Source organism: Meriones unguiculatus, chromosome 18, assembly GCF_030254825.1.
Source record: "Meriones unguiculatus strain TT.TT164.6M chromosome 18, Bangor_MerUng_6.1, whole genome shotgun sequence".
NCBI classification, from domain to species: Eukaryota; Metazoa; Chordata; class Mammalia; order Rodentia; family Muridae; genus Meriones; species Meriones unguiculatus.
The window spans coordinates 64329421-64349418 of record NC_083365.1 but is presented as its reverse complement, the minus strand read 5'-3'; the positions used below and the strand labels follow the sequence as shown (position 1 = coordinate 64349418).

At 39.6% G+C, this 19998-nt stretch overlaps 1 pseudogene; it reads right to left on the bottom strand.

Annotated features, from left to right (window-relative positions):
* Positions 1-1158: 1158 nt before the first annotated feature.
* LOC110541136 (ornithine decarboxylase-like) lies at positions 1159-17309 on the bottom strand (annotated as a pseudogene).
* Between the last annotated feature and the right edge of the window lie 2689 nt (positions 17310-19998).

Here is a 19998-nt window from a genome sequence, read left to right as displayed (position 1 = left end):
AAAAAAAAGTCAGGTGTAATTCTAATAGGTCTGCCTTTGTATGTTATTTGGCCTTCCCCCCACCCCCAGAGCCATTAATATCCTTGAGTTATTTTTTATATTTAGTGTTTTGATTATTATGTGTTAAGAGGACTTTCTTTTCTGATCCAATCTATTTGGTGTTCTGTATGTTTCTTATACCTTTACAGGCATCTTTTGTTGTTGTTTTTAGGAAAACTTTCTCTTTTTTTATTTCAAGATACTTTATTTTTTATTTTTATTTTATTTTTATTAATTACACTTTATTCACTTTGTATCCCAGCTGTAGCCCCCTCCACTAACTCCTCCCTATCTCACCCTCCTTCCTTCTTCTTCTCCTATGCCTCTCCCCCAGTCCAATGAGAGGGGAGGTCCTCCTCCCATTCATCTGACCCTAGTCTATCAGGTCTCATCAGGATTGGCTTCACTGTTTTCCTTTGTGGACTGGTAAGAATGCTCCCCCTTGGGGGAAGTGATCAAAGAGCCAGCCCATGAGTTCATGTCAGAGAAGGTCCCTGTTCCTATTACTGGGGAACCCTCTTGGACACTAAGCTGCCATGGGCTACATCTGTGCACCGGTTCTAGGTTGTCTCCATGCATGGTCCTTGTTTGGAGTATCAGTCACACAAAAGACCCCTGTGCCAAGATTTTTTTGGTTCTGTTGCTCTCCTTGTGGAGCTCCTGTTCCCTCCAGGTCTTTCTATCTGGGTGACAAAATAAGCTTTGGCCCATTCTGCCAATGTACAAGCTACAAATGCTTGCTCAGCAGCTGAGGGGCACTTGTTAGTATTATGTCTGAAAAGTAAATAGAAATCCATAAGTACCCAGGTAAGAATGACTTCTATCTCCTAGCATTTCATATTGTGTTGGTGTCAACCCTACTCTTACAAAGACATTCCAAAATTAGCAGTAGTTAAGTTAAAGAGTCCTCCCAAATCCCTTAATTCAAGTTAACTTTTTAGTTAAGAGCTACAGCAATGGCATCTACACCTTGATTCTAACAGAAGCAAAGGATGCTAGGTGATGGTCCATTCCCCTCTCCTGGGCAGAAGACATGGGCAGAGTGCCAACATCCTGCTCCTCCACTTAAAATTCCATGACTCTGTATCTGCATCATGAGTTGCTACATTGTCTATGGCATTACATAGTTGGCCTCTGGAACCCATTGAAAGTAGAAGCAACAGCAATGGAGTATCCACCCATGTTCTCAAGGAGTATGCAATCACCCACATGCATTTCAGGCAGGTTACAGTGCTGGATGAGTAATAGTTCTCCTGTGGCTTGTCTCTTCTGCCTTCACTTGTGCATGATCATATAGAATGCAATTAAATGATTTGTAGGCATCATCATCCACATAATACTTGAAGATTTGCTCTTTTGACTAATCTTCATCAACATAGCCAGTCTGATCCTTCTATGTGGCATAATATTGTCTGTTGGGAAATACCTGTCACTGATGATCTCTTCAAATTTAAGTTTTGTATGTTAGATCCAGGAAAGCCACCACAAATATCAGTCAGAAACATGCTAAAACCAACCTCTGTACCCTTGTCAAAGACACAGTGAGCATCTGACATGGCCTGCACAAGGGTCTCAGGATCAGTACACCCACTGCACACATGGAAGTTGACACCAGTGACATCAATATTTAGTTCCTTTGCCCGTTCCAAGAGAAAACTACTGGTTTTCAGTGTGGCACCAGACTTAACACTAAGGCAACAAACTGCTATTATTGATTGTACCTTTACCCCTGGGATCTAGGCATCTGAGATTAGGATGATTATAGGTCTAGGTGCTGATTGCTTGCTTGGTTGTCTTTGTTTTTTTTTTGTTTTTTTGTTTTTTTTTTTTTTTTTTTGGTTTCTGTTTCCACCCTTAATTTTCAGATAGTGCAGTAGGTGTGCGATGCTTGTTTTCTGTCCTTCTCAGCTAGTGTGCCCATGGAAAATACCTACTGTTGTTAGAGGGTAGAATATTGGGATGAGTTAGAGGAAGAAAGTTTGGGGGAGGAAATCTTTGTGATCCCTTCCTCTCTAGAGGAAGAGGAGACCACAGCAGAGTCCCTCCCACACAGCTGGGGATAAAACTTGGGAGATTATATTTCAGGCACCATAGAAAAATTATGGGTCTGCCTTCAGCCTTCTTGTCACCCTGGAAGGAGAGCTCTTACATTTGCAGGGAGTACCTGCTGGGTTTGTGGGCTGGGAAAAGCAGCAAGTGGGACAAGGAAGGTTAGAGGGGAAAGTCTGTGGGAGCCATGGGAGATGAAAGCAGGGGTGAAAGGGCAACAAGGAAGGCTAATACAAGTGATAAGATTGAGGGATTGAATCTGGGAGAACAAAGAGAAAGAAGGTGTGCAGGCAGCCTACATGTTTTTCTGTCAAGTGCGGACTGTGGGTTAGCAGGGGAAGCCTGCTGGAGTTGGGGGCCTGGAAAGATCAATCAGCTGGAGGACTATAGTTAGAAGAGGAAGAAATGTGGGATCCACAGGAGATGGGAGTGGAGGTGATGGGATGAAGAATATTGCCAAGGGTGTTCTCCTGCAGAGCTGGGGAAGGGACTGGGAGAACAGAGAGAAGCAGGCAAGGTTTTCTGGGTAGCAGAGAATCTGATTTTTTTTTTTATGGTGAGGTGTAGCAGAGAAAGGAAAAGACAAACTAACAATTGGTCAGCCTGAGGACATTGTAGGTGATTTGGGGGGTAGGGACATATAAAACCACAATAATTCCCCGCAATGGAAACTGACCTGTTCTATTTCTTTCTCTGCTGCATCTTACATAGAGTGTCAGTTTTTGAGAAACGATTATTATAGAGTCATAGGTGGGGCTTGGGAGAGAGCAAAACTCAAGCCTCTAGTCTTGGATTTGTAAAGGGCTTATGACAGAACTGGGGTGACCTATACGGAGGGTGTGAGCTTGTTAGCCATGTTGGCCAAGTCAGGTTTCCAGGTTCCTCCTCTCACTTTCAGTCACAGTCACATCAACCTTTGGATAGAGGTGCTCATTTAGGAAAGAAGGAAGGAAGGAAGGAAGGAAGGAAGGAAGGAAGGAAGGAAGGAAGGAAGGAAGGAAGGAAGAGAAAGAAAGAAAAGTAAGAAAGAAAGAAAGATTGCAGCATTCGGGCCTTTCAGGGAAGACAACTGATTTTGAGTCCTTGCCCTATTTGTTTCTGTTTCCTATTACCATCACAAGGAGATACTGAGTTATCTAACAGCTGTCTTCCTCCTTTTCCATCTGCACTGTCCTTTGTCTATTCTTTGGCCCAGATGTACTTATTACATTTACTTGTTTGTTTGTGGTATGCATATATCATTATATCAATAGGAGTCATGGAGATTAAACTAAGATTCTCAGGCTGGGTGTCAAATTCTCTTCACACTGGGCTATGTTGGAGGCCCAAAATGTACTTTTGTGGCCAGCCAAAGTCATAAGAAACCACCTATGCTGAATCAATGAAAACTTACCAGCTCCTCCTCATGGTAGCTTCTTTCTCATGTCCAGATGCACTGTGGTACTTACTAATCCCACAGGAATTCTGCCTGGATACTGTTCTCAAGTCAACCTTGAGAAACTTCTGAAATATCTTTATCTCCACACTACCAAATATGATTAGACTTCTTACTGTAAGGGTTAGAGAAATGAAAGACTTCACAGCAGCTTAAGTGATTTCCATGAAGAAAAGTGTTTTCATTTACTAGTTATATATTCTCCTCAAAAGTCATACATTTTTTTTCCTTTTAGTCTGCTTCAAGATCATGCTTTTGATTGCCCACTATACTCTAGCAAATGACTATAAATCACAGCTTCAGTCAAAAGCCTGTCCAGGAGATCAGAGAAATGGTACTGTGGGTAAGAATGCTTGGTATGCAAGAACAAGGATCCGACCTCATATCCCAACACCAGTGTAAAATCATCTGTGTATAGGCTCAATAAAAAATTGGAATTATGGGAGGCAGAGACAGGAGGATCACTTGGGCTTATTGCACACCAGTATAACTTCAGATACAGTGAAAGACCTTGTCTCAAATGAACAATCAGAGAGTGATAGTGAAATATACCATATTTTCTGTGGTCTCTAGGCAAGCAAAAGATAACTGGAACTCCACACATAAGCACATATTCCATACGCATCTAAACCATACTCACACACATATACACATTCTTATAAAATATGTAAGTAAATAAATAAATAGATAGATATCTAACCATGTAAATGATTAACTTTCTGTATCAAAAAAAAGATGGGGAAATAAAAAAGAAACTCTTCCATAGGTTCTATTATTCTGAAAAATTCTGCAGTATATGCCTGGTAGCATTCAATTCTCATTATAAAAAGAATATGTCATTTAAATATCTCCCTTATTTAAAATAAACACATCAATGCTCACATTCCTGTCTAGGAACTTTTTAATGGGAACTGCTGGTTGTCAGTGGCAACCATCATATTTAATTGTTCATTCTGACATGCTCCAACACTCTATTAAATACGGGTTACTCTTGATAAATGAAGAACAAAGAAGGTGGCCAAGAATTTGAACTTAGCAGTGGAAAAATCACAATCACACACGGCATCATCCTTTTGAAAACACAGGAGGGGACATTGCAGGTCAAGAGTTTGTGAGTGTCAGGTCATCTGTTCTTCATGAATCTTCCAGAAGTAAGTATATTTTAAATTACAGCTGAGCAAGGAGAAAATGAGGGGTACATTTCTAGATTTGATGCTATTTAGTTGTTTTCCTGTATTTCAGAGTTACAATTTAGGATAAGAATGAAATACATTAAAAGTTACACATCCATTTTATCTTATTCAGAAGAAGCTATTTGAATTAATGAATTGTTTCCAATTCCAGTTCTCCTTTTCTGAGTTAACAAATGATGCAGAAGGCAGCAAATGAAGTGTGTGAAAATTCTTAGTAAAAAATTCAACCAGAACATTCTATTACTGTCATGTTTCCCTAACACCAAAAAATTCTGAGCACAGTGAAAAATACCAGTATTAGTAAACATTATCTCAGTGAAGATTACTGTTAGTTATCAACTCTGCAGAAATTAGAATCATGTGGGTGGTGGGTCTCTGCTCATGCCTGTGGGTGATTACCTTGATTGTATTTATTGCAGTGGAAAAACCTGGGCTGTGTACGTGAAGAAAGGGAGCTGAGCACCAGACCACATCGTTCATCTGTCTCAGTTCCTTGACGATAAATGAGCTCTTGTTTGCTGTGACTTGTCCACGAGGATGGACTAATCTAGAAATGTCTGCTAAAGCAGATTCTTGCCCACCCATGATTCTTTTCAGAGAATTTTCTTACGAAAGAAAAATATTTTAGCTCACCATCCAAATATGAGAAACATGAATTTCTCACACCTTTCAAAGACTAGCAGTGTGATAACTGAAGTCTCTGTCATATTGCCAGCCTGCCTGCCCTTTTTCATCTTTTTCTTATTAAAGATGTCATTTTAATAAACATTATCGTTTAGATGTAAGTCACCCCTTTCAGTGCTGTCTGTAGAGCATGATGAGACATACTTCCCTAGTTTCTTGTTATTGGACATATAAATCTATTTCTAATAATACACATTATACAGCAATGCCATAAATATCAGTAGCTTTACCTATATATGTATAAAGTTTCCCATTACAATTCATACCTAGATGTGAAAATTCTAAACTGCAGTTTATATAAACATTATTAAATTTCATCATTTTCCTCTGTCTTTAAGTGTGTCATTCCTGGCCCTAGGCACATAAAAGCACCCACCAAAACAATAGATTTTGTTGGTCTGCTTTCTTGGCACCATTTGACTATTTGAAGTGTTTAATCCTACAAGCTGCATGGAATTGAAAGATAGCACTATTTTAGAAAAGAGGTAAGCAAAGTTAAGGTACAAAGAATACATTTCTTCAATCACAGCAAGCAATTTTATTTTATTTATTTATTTCCCATCCTGATTATATCCAACTCCCTTCTCTCCTCTCTGTTCCCTCTTCCACCAACTCACCCAGCCCATTAAGTTGCATTAGGTCTAAGTGCATCCTCTTCCACTGAAGCCAGACAAGGGAGCCCTGCCAGGAGGTCATGATCAAAACGCAGGCAACAGAGTCCATGTCAGGGACAACTCCTGTGTAGGGGGCCTAGGTTCAGTTGTGCAGGGTCCTTGGTTGGTGATTCAGCCTCTGTAAACCTCCCTGTGCCCAAGTTATCTGACTCTGTTGGTCTTATTGTGTAGTTCTTGTCCCCTTGGGTCTTTCTATCTTCCCCATCTCTACAGGTATCCCTATTGGGATATCAGGGGACAATCAGCATTTGAATTACATAATAACCTTATGCCTATATCCCTTGATCCACTAAATGTTTGGCTGTGAGTCTCAGCATCAATTTTGTTATGCTACAGCAAGCAGTTTTAATATATAGAATTGGAATCCAAAAGCCTGACTTATTCTTGAACATATTTTTCTTATTTTGATGGTACTAGGGCACAACTCAGAAGTTTACAAGTAGCATGTACTGACCTACTACTGAACTATGCCCAATAGCCTAACTACTACAATAAATAGGTGAATTTAGAAGCTGTTAGAGAATAGGTGCATGTGTCTGTTTATGTTTATTTGTGTACACATGTCACAAGGAGCTCACTATGGCTCCCTATTGACTCCCTGGTACCCAAGATACATGTCAAAGGAATTCAGACTAGACACAGAAAATAATGAACTGTTGGGTTCATTCTCAATAAAGTCAGAGTAGTCTGCTTCACATGATAAGGCACCAATAACAACTCAAGTGCAATTTCACTAAAGTTCAACTGGGTGAGCCAGGGAGTTACTAAATGGATGGTTTCCCTACTGCTCCATAGCTGGAGTCCCCCATCACTTAAACTTCCATACTTCATATGTCATACTACTTCCCAAGACCATAAGACCATATGCAATTTGGGCATAATCATGTACAGATGAAAGGAAACTTTAGGAAGGAGGATCTGAACTCTCAGGTGAGGGTCCAATGACTGCTCCAGTCCCCTCCTTCTATGAGAGAGGATTAAAAGTTAATAATCTCAACTTTGAGGATCTCTTGAAAATAGTCACAGTTAGTATGATAAAGATGGTAGTCATTACTATGCTTGGAAGACAGCAGTTCATAACAAGTTGTCTAGAAAGAACCAAGTTCCATAAGGGAATGGTCCTTGCTTGTTGGCAAGGGTCACAATGAACAAATGCAGCCTCGGAATCATGTGTAGTCTGCCTATCTAATTCCAGAGTGTTTGGCCAGTGAAGATCAAGTCCTAAGTTTCCTGAAAATCGGCATTAGCATGTATTCCAGTCACATTATGTAAATAAAACCATGACCAAAAGAAACTTGTGGAGAAAAGTTTTATTTTGTTGTTGTAGCTTTATCTTACACTTCCAGGTCATAGTTCATTACAGAAGAAATTCAGAACAGGGACTCAAGTGGAAACTGAAACAGAGTCCCCAAAGGAATGCTCATTATTGCCTTATTTCCTCTGTCTTGCTCAGCTAGCTTTCTTATAGAGTCCAGGCTTACCCACCTAAGGATAGTTTCTCTCACAGTAGATTATACCTTCCCATGTCAATTGTCAATCAAGACAATGCCTCAAAGACATGTCCTTAGGCCAGTCTCATGGAGCAAGTTCTTCAACGTATGTTTTCACTTTCCAGTTGATACTAATTTGTATCAAGTTGACAATAAAAAATTATCCCACATAGCAACAATATCTGATTTCATGGTTGACTTGGCTGGTAGGAGTCAACTTGTTTCTATTTTTGGAACATGGAAAAGGAATGATTACCCTTCTCAGATGTAGCACAGATTTCTTACCTGTAAGGATATAGAGAGGCCCAGAATGACTGAAGTATTTGTCTTAGTCACAATATATTGGAAACTAACAGACAGAGGTGAATCTTTTAAGTTATTTAGGGAAATAGTACGTTATGCAAAATAAGTTTCTGTCAAATGGAGATAGCCTTGATTTTCAGGCTGAAAATATCCCTTTGATCTTATATTTGAACTGCAATTATCTTATCATGTAGCTATAGGATGCCCATAATTCATTCCATGAGCAGAAACACCCATTTTAAAGGCTCCTGAGTTGGCTATCTTGGTTGTAGAAAGAGATTGAAGTATATGTTCACTGAGCTTTGGTGACCTATGGCAAAATAAGAAAGAAGGGCAGAACCACAGGCCAAATATAGAAGTGCATACATCAAAGGAATTGTAAGTATAATGATCTAGGGCTTCAGTGGTTACAGTTGAATAGATGGGAGTCCATTCCTTGCCACAATGAAGATAGAGAAAATCCAGCCACAAACAGGTAGAAATGCAAAATGATGTTAAGAAAATCTTCTTCCAGACTTCCATCAGCTTCCAAGTCCTTGCAATAGCCTTGGAAATCATTCAGATGAGACACAAAGCATAATGTAGAAAAATAGGTTGATTTCATTACAGAGTACAAAGCAGATCAGTAGCAAGGGTTAAGAGTGGCTAAATATGGCTATAAGAACCATTGCACAGAAAAGTCTCGAGGGGTAAAAATGGACAATGACCAAAGGGATCATTGTGTAGGACAGCCTCCCAAGGGGTGAGAGTAGACAATAGTCAAAGAGATGACTGTCATAAGACACACTGTCAATGGTGGAAAGTGGTTAGTGGCCAAAGAGACCATTGTGTATTGCAGAAATTTGAGAGATGAAAGCAGATGGTGCATGAAGTGCCCATTGTCACAAAACTTTCACTCAAGGGATGAGATTGGAGAATGTCCAATGACACCATCATGCCAACCAACATGTTAAGCAGGCTTTATACTGTTTTTGAAACCTCTAAAAGACATTTTACAAGACATTTTTTGTCAAGATGATTGACAGGCCTATTTAGACTGACTGTCAGAACAGAGGACAATGGCATGTTTTTATTCTTTACCAGAATCCTTCAATGAGATATTAATATTACAAACTTTATGTGTTGTCTAATAATGTCTTCTAAGTACTTCAAAATGCCATGTTTCCATCCAGAGCTAGTGAAAGATGTAGTATCTCCCACCCTTTCCCTCAAAAAGTCCTGCAGTTTCAGTTCTCAGTTGTGTAAGCTGCTGATTCTTCTAGAGGAGTTCATATGTAGTGACCTCTAGGCCTTCTAATAGCTAAGTAGATACCAAGAGTAAGTACTGTGCTGCTTATTACGTAAGCAAGTAATGATGCATTATACTTGTATGTATATGTGTACAAATACACACACACACACGATCCCAACAACACATATAAGAAATTTATTTACAAACTGTCTACCAGATGCATCCACCTTTGACATGGTGATACAACATGGTCTTTGACAAAGTTTGTTCTCTGAGATCCTGCAATGAAATCTTTTAATTGCAAACCATGTCATCATATTTTAAGTAAGATTATAGTCTTGTGTTTTGTTGCATTTATTGGTATCCTTGGACATGGGTTGGACACATGAGTTGGATTATTGTAAGATTTTGATGTGTATAACATGTCCTGGAGTTGTAATATTCCAAAATGTAGGAAACCAGGAGAAGTAGCTGGCAGGAGTGGGGCATGAGGCAAGACCTAGAAGGGCAAAGCAAGAGAATATGAGTTTATAGACAGGAACAGTGGTGACCTAAATTTTTTCTTCTTTTGGCCCTGATGTAGGACACTGAGTGTGCCTTCAGTTTGTAATGTTCATTGATAGTACACAAAGGGATTTCTTAGACTTCAGACAGATCCCTTCCATACAAGGTCACTGCTATAGAAATAAGATAAATGAATGATTATATTTCTAGTAAAGTTACCTTGAAGCTCTGTGGTCCATTAAACTCATGTGAAAAACAATACAGGAACAGTTGCCTCTCTCTCAAACTACATTCGAGTGTGTTATAGAACTTTGCAGTCCTCAGCAACGTGGAGAGTTCCCAGAAGTTCATCCAGAATCCTTCTGTAGCAACTCCTTTAAATACCAATCCCCTGCACCTCCTTAGTGCATCTGATAAGCTTTCCCATATCCTCAATTTCTACCACAAATTATCAGACTTCTCCTCACCATTATTCTATTTGTCCTCAGGTCCAGCGTTCCTCTTTACGTGGGCAGCTCCCAGCACAGTCATTTAACTCAAGCCAGGTCTGTAGGATTACTTTTGTTTTTTCTTGGGATTCTTTCATCGTTAGAATGAAGGATACCTCACTCTAGGATGACTGGCATTTAAGCTGCATAGTTCTTTTTTTAATTTTTTATTTAACTTTTATTAATTACACTTTATTAATTTTGTATCCCCCATAAGCCCCTCCCTCCTTCTCTCCCGGCCCCACCCTCCCTCCCTTCCTGCATGCATGCCTCTCTCCAAGTCCACTGATGGGGGGGTCCTCCTCTCCTTCTTTCTGATCTTAGTCTATCAGTTCTCATCAGATGTGGCTGCATTGTCAGGGTTCTAGGTTATCTCCATGAATAGTCCTTGGTTGGAGTATGAGTCTCTGGGAATTTCCCTGTGTTCAAATTTTCTTGTTCTGTTACTCTCCTTGTGGAGTTCCTGTTTTCTCCAGCCCTTACTATTTCCCACTTCTTACTGTCAAGCAGAGTGAATGGAATTTTATGCATAGTTCTTATTTGTTGAGGCCATTCTTAGAAGTCACATGCACTTATTGGTACACCTTGGGTGTCACTAGTACCGCCTCATCTGGGAAAATAAGAACCATTGCGATTGGCAAATCAGCCTTGAGTACAGACTGAAGAATTTTATTCTCTTGGGTCCATTGTTGAGCTCAGACCCCTAAGATATGTGTCTGAAGATGACAGAAATAGGATGGAAACAAGCATGTAACTATGATTCAAGATTTCAGAATGGTCTCTGTAGAGGACATGATATTTGTCAACACACATAGAATGGGCTAATTTTCTTGATTTTATTATTCAATGGAATACACATATATCAAGATATCATATTTCCCATCATAAATTATAAATATCAATTGAAAAATTAATTTAAAACCATTATACAAAGAGATGAATTTTAGCAATTTAAGAAAAGGACTTTAAGAAGTTGCAAGAACAGCCCACATATTCCTGAGCTCTAGATAACAAGTCTCAGTTTTCATTGTTCATTTCAATGATATTAAAAATCTAAGACCCACTAACCATTGTGTCATTTGAATTCTATCCTGGTCTTTACATCCATTTGAAACCTTGGCCAGTCTCAAGACTGAATTTATGTCTCGATGTCTCCAATTCTCATCCTCAGCATGGATTTCTCATCTTAACTCTAAGCTTAATCACTACCCCACATGTTCTCTTGCATGCCTACCAGGCATCTCTTCACATTATTAGTGAACTCTGCCATGCACTGCACATACGTCTACATCTAAGCCCATTTACACAGTGGATAGCTATTCATAGTTTCAGAGTTCACTGTGTATGTTCCCTCTAAAATTGATTGCAATATGAGCTCTCATTTTTATGATCAGTCTTATGCTCTACAGTTAGACATTAGTCAAGAGTGTTGCCCTACAGCTGGTTACTAAAAGAATCAATGTTTTATTTGACATCTCATGCCACAAAGCTGTTTATTACTGAATTGTGGTCACACTGCTACTTCCAAAATGTATTGGCCATAATTTAATCTCCAAATCATTGTACGCAGATATTAACTGAGAGTACTTACTCCTACATATTTTCCAACTGGAATGAAGTAGTAAATCTTTAGGAAAAAGGCCTCATAATACTGGTGGCTAATACTCATTCCTTTTTTTTTTATTCTACTCCACTACAAATTTAAAAGTAATGACATGTACTCGCTATCCTTGTGATCTTATAATTATGTGGGGTTGTAAGAACTGGTATGTTCAAGGTACCAGCCTAGCAATAATTTCAAATGTTATTTTTAAGTATGGAACTGGGGAGATGGCTCAGTAGTTAAGATTACATACTGTTCTTACAGAGGAGCAGTGTGAGATTCCTAGCACCCATAATGGGAAGCTCATGGCTGCCTACAATTTCAGTTTTAAGAAATTCTAATGCTATTACAAATAAAGCTGCTACAAACATGGTTGAGCAGATGCCCTTGATGTATACTTTAGCATCTTTTGGATATATGCCTAGGAGTGGTATAGCTGGATCTTGAGGAAGCACTATTCCTAATTGTCTGAGAAAGTACCAGATTGATTTCCAAAGTGGTTGTACAAGTTTACATTCCCACCAGCAGTAAAGGAGGGTTCCCCTTTCTCCATATTCTCTCCAGCATGTGTTGTCACTTGAACTTTTCATCTTAGCCATTCTGGTGGGAGTAAGGTGAAATCTCAGGGTTGTTTTGATTTGCATTTCCCTTATGACTAAGGACGTTGAACATTTCTTTAAGTGTTTCTCAGCCATTCGATATTTCTCTATTGAGAATTCTCTGTTTAGCTCTGTACTCCATTTTTAAATTGGATTACATGATTTGTTGCTATTTAACTTCTTCAGTTCTTTATATATTCTGGATATTAGCCCTCTGTCAGGTATAGGGTTGGTGAAGATCTTTTCCCAATCTGTAGGCAGTCTTTTTGACAACAGTGTCCTTTGTTTTACAGAAGCCTTTCAGTTTTATGAGATCCAATTTATTGGTTGTTGATCTTAAAGCCTGTGCTGTTGGTGTTCTGTTCAGGAAGCTGTCTCCTGTGCCAATGAGTTTCAGGCTCTTCCAAACTTTTTCTTCTAATAGGTTTAGTGTGTCTGGTTTTATATTAAGGTCTTTGATCCACTTGGACTTTAGTTTTGTGTAGGGTGATAAGTATGGATGTATTTTCATTTTTCTGCATGTAGACATCCAGTTAGACTAGCACCATTTGTTAAAGATGCTATTTTTTTCTGGAAACAGTCCAGATGCCCCTCAGTTGAGGAATGGATACAGAAACTGTGGTACATCTACACAATGGAATATTACTCAGCAATAAAAAACAAGGAAATCATGAAATTTATAGGTAAATGGTGGGAACTGGAAAAGATCATCTTGAGTGAGCTATCCTAGAAGGAGAAAGACACACAGGATATATACTCACTCATAAATGGATATTAGACTCACTCATAAGTGGATATAGGATAAACATACTAAAATCTATTCACCTAAGGAAGCTAATAAAGAAGGAGGACTCTGGCTAAGATGCTCAATCCCCATTCTGAAAGACAAAGGACATCCGAGGAGGGAGAAAACAGGAAACAGGCCATGAGCCTACCACAAATGGCCTCTGAAAGGCTCTACTCTTCAGGGCATCGAGGAAGATGCTGAGACTCATAGCCAAACTTTGGGCAGAGTGCAGAGAATCTTATGAAAGGAATGGGAGATAGTAAGAATTGGAGAAGACAGGAGCTCCACAAGGACAGCAACAGATCCAAAAAGCCTGGGCACAGGGGTCTTTTCTGAGACTGATACTCCAGCCAAGGACCACTCATGGAGTTGGCCTGGAACCCCTGCACAGGGGTAGCCCATGGCAGTTCAGTATCCAAGTGGGTTCCCAGTAATGGGGACAGGGACTGTCTCTGACAGGAACTGATTGGCCTGGTCTTTGAACACGACCCCTCTTCTGAGTGGGGATCAGCCTTATCTGGCCACAGAAGAAGACAATGCAGGCACTCCGGATGAGACCTGATAGACTAGGGTCAGAGGGAAGGGGAGGAGGACCTCCCTTATCAGTGTACTGGGGAAGGGGCACAGGTGGGGAAAAGGGAGGGAGGGTGGGATTGGGAGAAGAGGAGTAAAGGAGCTACAGGGAGGGTACAAAATGAATAAAGTAATTAATAAAAATAAAATAATTTATAAAAAAAGAAAAAGAAAGAAATCCTAATGCACTTTTCTTATCTTTGTAGGCACCCGTAAGAATGGATGTAAAAATATCAAGACACAAGAATATTAATAAAAATAAACCAATAATTTATATTTTATAAATCTGAAAAACATAGGTCTCATATTTTTTAAAATATTGAATTTAAAATGTAACCATAGGAAAATTATTTAGTAAGCAATAATAAATTCCCACACAAGGTAGTAATTTTACAAAGAAAGAGGGATGTTTCAATAGAGTATGGTATCATCACAAAATCTGGTATGTCAGTAGGCTTTAGAAATGAACTTGAGGCTAGACCCCCTAGATACAAATCCACTAAGATAGCATAACTTTAGAAAGTTAGCACAAGTTTTCTCTGCTCTTCCTGCTCCCGCCTCTCTGAGTCTTCGTATCCATCTCAGGCTTGCCTCAAACTTACAAACCTCTTGCCTCAGGCTCCCAAATCCTGGAGCCAGAAGCCCATAGCACCATGCTGAACAGTCTGTTTTGACTTGACTCATTTGTACTTTATAGGTTGTCTTTGTTCTCCATTTATTCTAAGTTCTTCTGGTTCAGATGCTTTAGCATTAGTGTTAATGTTCTCATTACAGACCGAGTGATGTTAAGTCACTCTGCCTAATTCCTAGGAAGCTCAACGTAAAAAATGCACATGATACAACTCTGCAATTTCCTTAGCCCCACCCATATAAAGCAACAACAATCATGGCTCAGATAACTAACTAAAAGAAAGCATCTAGATGCTAAGGGAATTACAAGTGTATAAGAGTTGTTAGAATCAGTCTGGGCCAAACCAGTATTAACGACATAGGCTCATGCATTTGACTTCAATAGGCCAATTAAACCAATAGGTGTAACTAAAAGCAGAAAGCAAAAGGATCTGTTTAATATTACTACACTGGGAAGAGGATGAATAATGGTATACAGTGAAGCCCAACCTTTCATTATGGTCTGGTATGAGGCTTAGATTTAAATAGAAGACAAAGGCTATCCATGGCTAAGCAGTCTTGACCAAGGTATTGTTCTCCCTATCATTGATCTGTTATCATCTCAGCTTTGGTCTCTCCTGCAAGATTTGATCATATACATGAAGTCTTTCCTTGGGAGATGAGCTCCTCCTCTGGATGGAACCAGGCTGTATTGTTTTCTCTTCTTCTAACATAAGATTCCAGGGGTAGGGATTCCAGTTCCCTATTAAAACAGGGAACCACTGTATAAATAGTCTGTTAACCAAAGAGAATGGCATAAAAGTCTCTTTAGAACACCTCCATTCCTGCCAGGAAGGTTGTACTCCTCATTCTTTGTTACACCTCATTTTTTTCTTTTTTAAAATATATATTTTTTATTTATTACAATTTATTCATTATGTATCCCAGGTGTAGCTCCACCCTCAGCCCCTCCCAATCTCACCTTCCCTCCCTCCCTCCCTCCCTCCCTCCCTCCCTCCCTCCCTCCCTCCCTCCCTCCCTCATCTCCTCCCATGCCCCTTTCCCAGTCCATTGATAGTGGAGTACTTCTTCCCCTTCCATCTGACCCTAGCGTATCAGGTCTCATCATGACTGTCTTTCATAGTCTTCCTCTGTGGCCTGGTCACCTACTTTTTGAAGAATAACATTCCTGTTACTATGACAAATATTTTAAATAGATACAAAGAAGACTCCAGGTTAGAATGTTTCCCATAATGTTTATTAATAATGCATAATAACCAGTTCTCCATTACCTGTTGGCTTCAGTTGTTTCTCTACAGGCTGGCACAATTGATTCCATTTTTAAATGTTTACTTAGAAACAGAAGCCCTAAACTTATAATCCTTGTTCAGCTCCCAAGCACTGGCTATGCTCAATGTGACTTTAATTCTAACATGCACAGGTCTTGTTTCAGAAAATTATTTCCTGAAAATGTCATTGATTAACAAACTGGTGATTTGTTTTTATTGCCTTTTAATACTGGCATGAGATCTGTCTCAGTTTGTCTGATCTAATCCCACATTGGGTTGTGTGTGTGTGACAAATATCAAGGAATTAGTGCTAATAACACCCCTCAGAGACAATTTTACTAAGATATATAGAAAGTGAGTCCATACTGTATTTTACTTCTGTCTGTCCTGTGGATGATGGCCTAGTGTCTCAAAGCTATTTTTGAAGTTCTTTTGTTAGATTTTTTTATTTATTTTTTATTTATTTTTTTTACAATGTTCACAAATAGCAGTTAGTTACAAAGCTTTACATAATACAGCCACCAAGAGAAAATACTTCATTACTTCTGCTGAATGTTAGCAGACAATATTTAAGCTTTACAAAACTACAGTGAACAAGAACAGACGTTTACAGAAAGCCAGTCTCCTAATTTACAGAAATTAAGTCTCTGTTTCCAGATGTGCATGCAGTACACAGTATAAAGGCATGTCTGTGGTCTGTGCTCAGTCTGAATAGTCATGATGCAGTTAGGAATGCCGTACCACAAACCTGGGAAAAGTTAGAAAGCACTGCCAATTTTGGTTTTTAGGACACCAGCTTAGCAAAGTGCCTTCCTAAACCTTGCATCTTTGAAGGCTTATATAGTGCAATATGCTGAATACATATTAAAAAGATAGCAATAGTTAACATTGTTACAAATAAAACTATATAAAAGTTTGGCTTTTACATTTGAATAAAAAGTTAAAATATTTGGTTCAGTAACATAACGCACTGATAAGATCAAAGTTTTGGACTGCTTACAAATTTAGGGAATTGTGCCTATAAGGCACCCTTTCGCATATTCATCCATCGGCTATTTTCATATCTTCATTACAGAAATGTAATATGGTAAAATATGGTTATTTGTTCTTACAAAGTACTGAACTGTGGTCTGGGGAAGCGGATTAGTCAGTGAAGCCATTGCTGTGCAAGCATGAGGACATGAGTAACGCATCCACATAGAAGTCAGATGTGGGGATGTGGCCTGCAACATCAGCATTGACAGGGGAGAGACGCAGAGAGGCACACTGCTGGTGCTTGCTGGTCCCCACCTACCTGAAAAGTGGGCTCCAAGTTCAGTGAGAGACTATCCCCCAAAATAAGGTGGAAGGCTGCTCTCGTCCAGCAAAGAGAGGACTGAGAAAAGAAAGGGTCCACAGTGGGTGTGGCCTCTGCTCTATTTGGGGAGGGGCAATATAGAAATTTAGTACAGTGGAAACTCCGTGCAGTGACCCTAGTGAAGTCTCTTAGTAGTGGGGGATACCTCGAGGCTGAACTGGCCATCTTCTACAACCAAGCAAGGTTCCCAGCAGTGGAACTGAAATGTCAACACAACCACGAAACCTTCGACCTAACATTTGTACTGCCTGCAAGATGTGCTGCATTAATGGCCATGCAGAACTTGTAGGAGTAGCCAACCAGTGACTGGTCCAAATAGGTCACACCACAAGACGGAGTCCACACTAAGAGGGAGCTCACCTGTGACACTGCAAGGATGTCCAGGAACCAGAGGATTGTCATCCCAGTTACCAAGGATAGAAACAATAATAACTGGGGAAAAAAAGTCAATGAAATGATTCCTAATGATGTTCTGTTAAGCTCATAGATCGGTGCCTGGCCCAGCTGTCATCAGAGAGGCATCTTCTGCCAGCTGATAGGAGCAGAAGTAGAGACCCACAGACAGACCCTGGGTGGAGCCAGGGGAACCAGGAAGAAGACGGAAGGAAAAATTGTAGGAGCCAGAGGGGTCAAGAACACCAGGAGAACACAGGCCACAGAATCAACTAAGGAGAGCTCACAGGGGCTCACAGAGACTGCAGCGTTATACGACTGACTAGATCCTCTGAGTATATGTTATGGTTGTATTTTTTGATGTTCTTGTGTGACTCCCAACTGTAGGAGTGGGTGTGTATCTTTTGCCTGTGCTTGGGACCCTTTTCCTCCTACTGGGTTACCGTGTCCAGCCTTGATCTAAGGCTTTGTGCCTAGTCTTACTATGACTTGTATGGCAGATATCCTGGGAGGCTCACCTTTTTTTTTTTTAAGGGAATTTGAGGAAGGTCTTCTCCCCCCTCCATCTGACCCTAGCTTATCAGGTCTCATCAGGACTGGCTGCATTGTCATCCTCTGTGACCTGGCAAGGCTGTTCCCCCCTCAGGAGGAGGTAATCAAACAGTCAGCCAGAGTTCATGTGAGAGACAGCCCTGCTCCCATTACGAGGGAACTCACTTGGATACTGAGCTACCATGTGCTACATGTGAGCAGCGGTTCTAGGCTGGTCACATGTAGCACATGGTAGCTCAGTATACATGACTGGTCCTTGGCTGGTATATCAGTCTCAGAAAAGACCCTTGTGCCCAGACTTTTTGGATCTGTTGCGAGTATATACCATGTGTGTCTTTCTGTTTCTGGGATACCTCATTCAGGATGATCTTTTCCAGTTCCCACCATTTGTCTGCAAATTTCATGATTTCCTTGTTTTTAATTGCTGAGTAGTATTCCATTGTGTAAATGTACCACAATTTCTGTATCCATTCCTTCATTGAGGGACATCTGGATTGTTTCCAGTTTCTGGCTATTACAAAAAAAGCTGCTACGAACATGTTTGAACAAATGTCCTTGTTGTGTACTTGAGCATAGTTTGAATATATGCCTAGGAGTGGTACAGCTGGATCTTGAGGAAGCACTATTCCTTATTGTCTGAGAATGAGCCAGATAGATTTCCAATGTAGTTGTACAAGTTTACATTCCCACCAGCAATGGAGGAGAGTTCCCTTTTCTCCACACCCTCTTCAGCATATATTGTCACTTGAGTTTTTGATCTTAGCCATTCTGATGGGTGTAAGGTGAGATCTTAGGATCTTTTTGATTTGCATTTCCCGATGACTAAGGACATTGAACATTTCTCATTTCTTTAACTGTTTCTCTGCCATTCTATATTCCTCTACAGATAATTCTCTGTTTAGCTCTGTACCCCATTTTTTTAAAAATTGGATTACTTGCTTTGTGGCTTTTTAACTTCTTGAGTTCTTTATATATTCTGGATATTAGTCCTCTGTCAGATATAGGGTTGGTGAAGATCCTTTCCCAATCTGTAGGCTGTAGTTTTGCTCTGACGACAGTGTTCTTTGCTTTACAGAAGCTTTTTATTTTCATGTGGTCCCATTTATTGATTGTTGCTCTTAGAGCCTGTGCTGTTGATTTTCTGTTCAGGAAGTTGTCTCCTGTTCCATTGAGTTCTAGGCAATTCCCCACTTTTTTTTCTAACTGATTTAGTGTATCTGGTTTTATGTTGAGGTCTTTAATCCACTTGAACTTTAGTTTTATGCACACAACCTTTTCATTATTAGCATTTGAAGGTAAAGTAAGGAAACTGAAAGGCAAATATCCATAAATAATTAATTAGACCATTCATTGAAAATCAAATGCAGTTTAAGTGTTCTCATTCAAAAATCATAATTTATGTGTCTAATACAATATAATTTACAAATCGGGAGTGGTGAGATGGCCCAAGTGAGATGGGTAAAGACACTTGCTGACAAGCTTAGTAACCTGAGTTTGACGCCTGGATCTCACATGTTTTTTTTTTTTTTTTCACATGTTTTAAAAAGAGAACATTCTCAAGCATGTAGCCCTCTGACTCTGCATGTGTGGCTTAGCATGCACACTCCCCATACATATACATACAAGAAAATACATAAATGTAATAAAAATTCTCTGCAAATCAGACATCACAGTGGTGTGTGTACGTGCCTGTGTGCAAATGTGCTTGACAAATTGGGCATGTGTTCAGGCAAGAGGGGTCAAAGCTGATTTCTTCTATTGATGAGTTTCAGCCTGTATTTTTCTGAGAGAGAATATCTCAGTGAACTTTGAGCTTGCCATAAGTACCATGGACCTACTTATCTTTATCTTCCCTTCCTTTGCCACACTGAACTTTTATTTGAGTCCTGAGATCTAAATTCAGGTCTTCATGTTTGTACAGCTATCTCTCTAGCTCCCAGAGATTTGATTTTAAGCCTATTTATATAATTTTGAATGCTCTGTGGGCAAATAAATATTGCTGTCACCTCATTTCATTTATTCAAGGCTTTCATTAAAGTCCCTTCACACAGTGAGAATTAATTGCAACTTTTTAAATTATTATGTTTATAATTGAAACAAAATTACATCATTCCACCGTGCCTTTCCTCCCTCTAGTTTTTCCCAT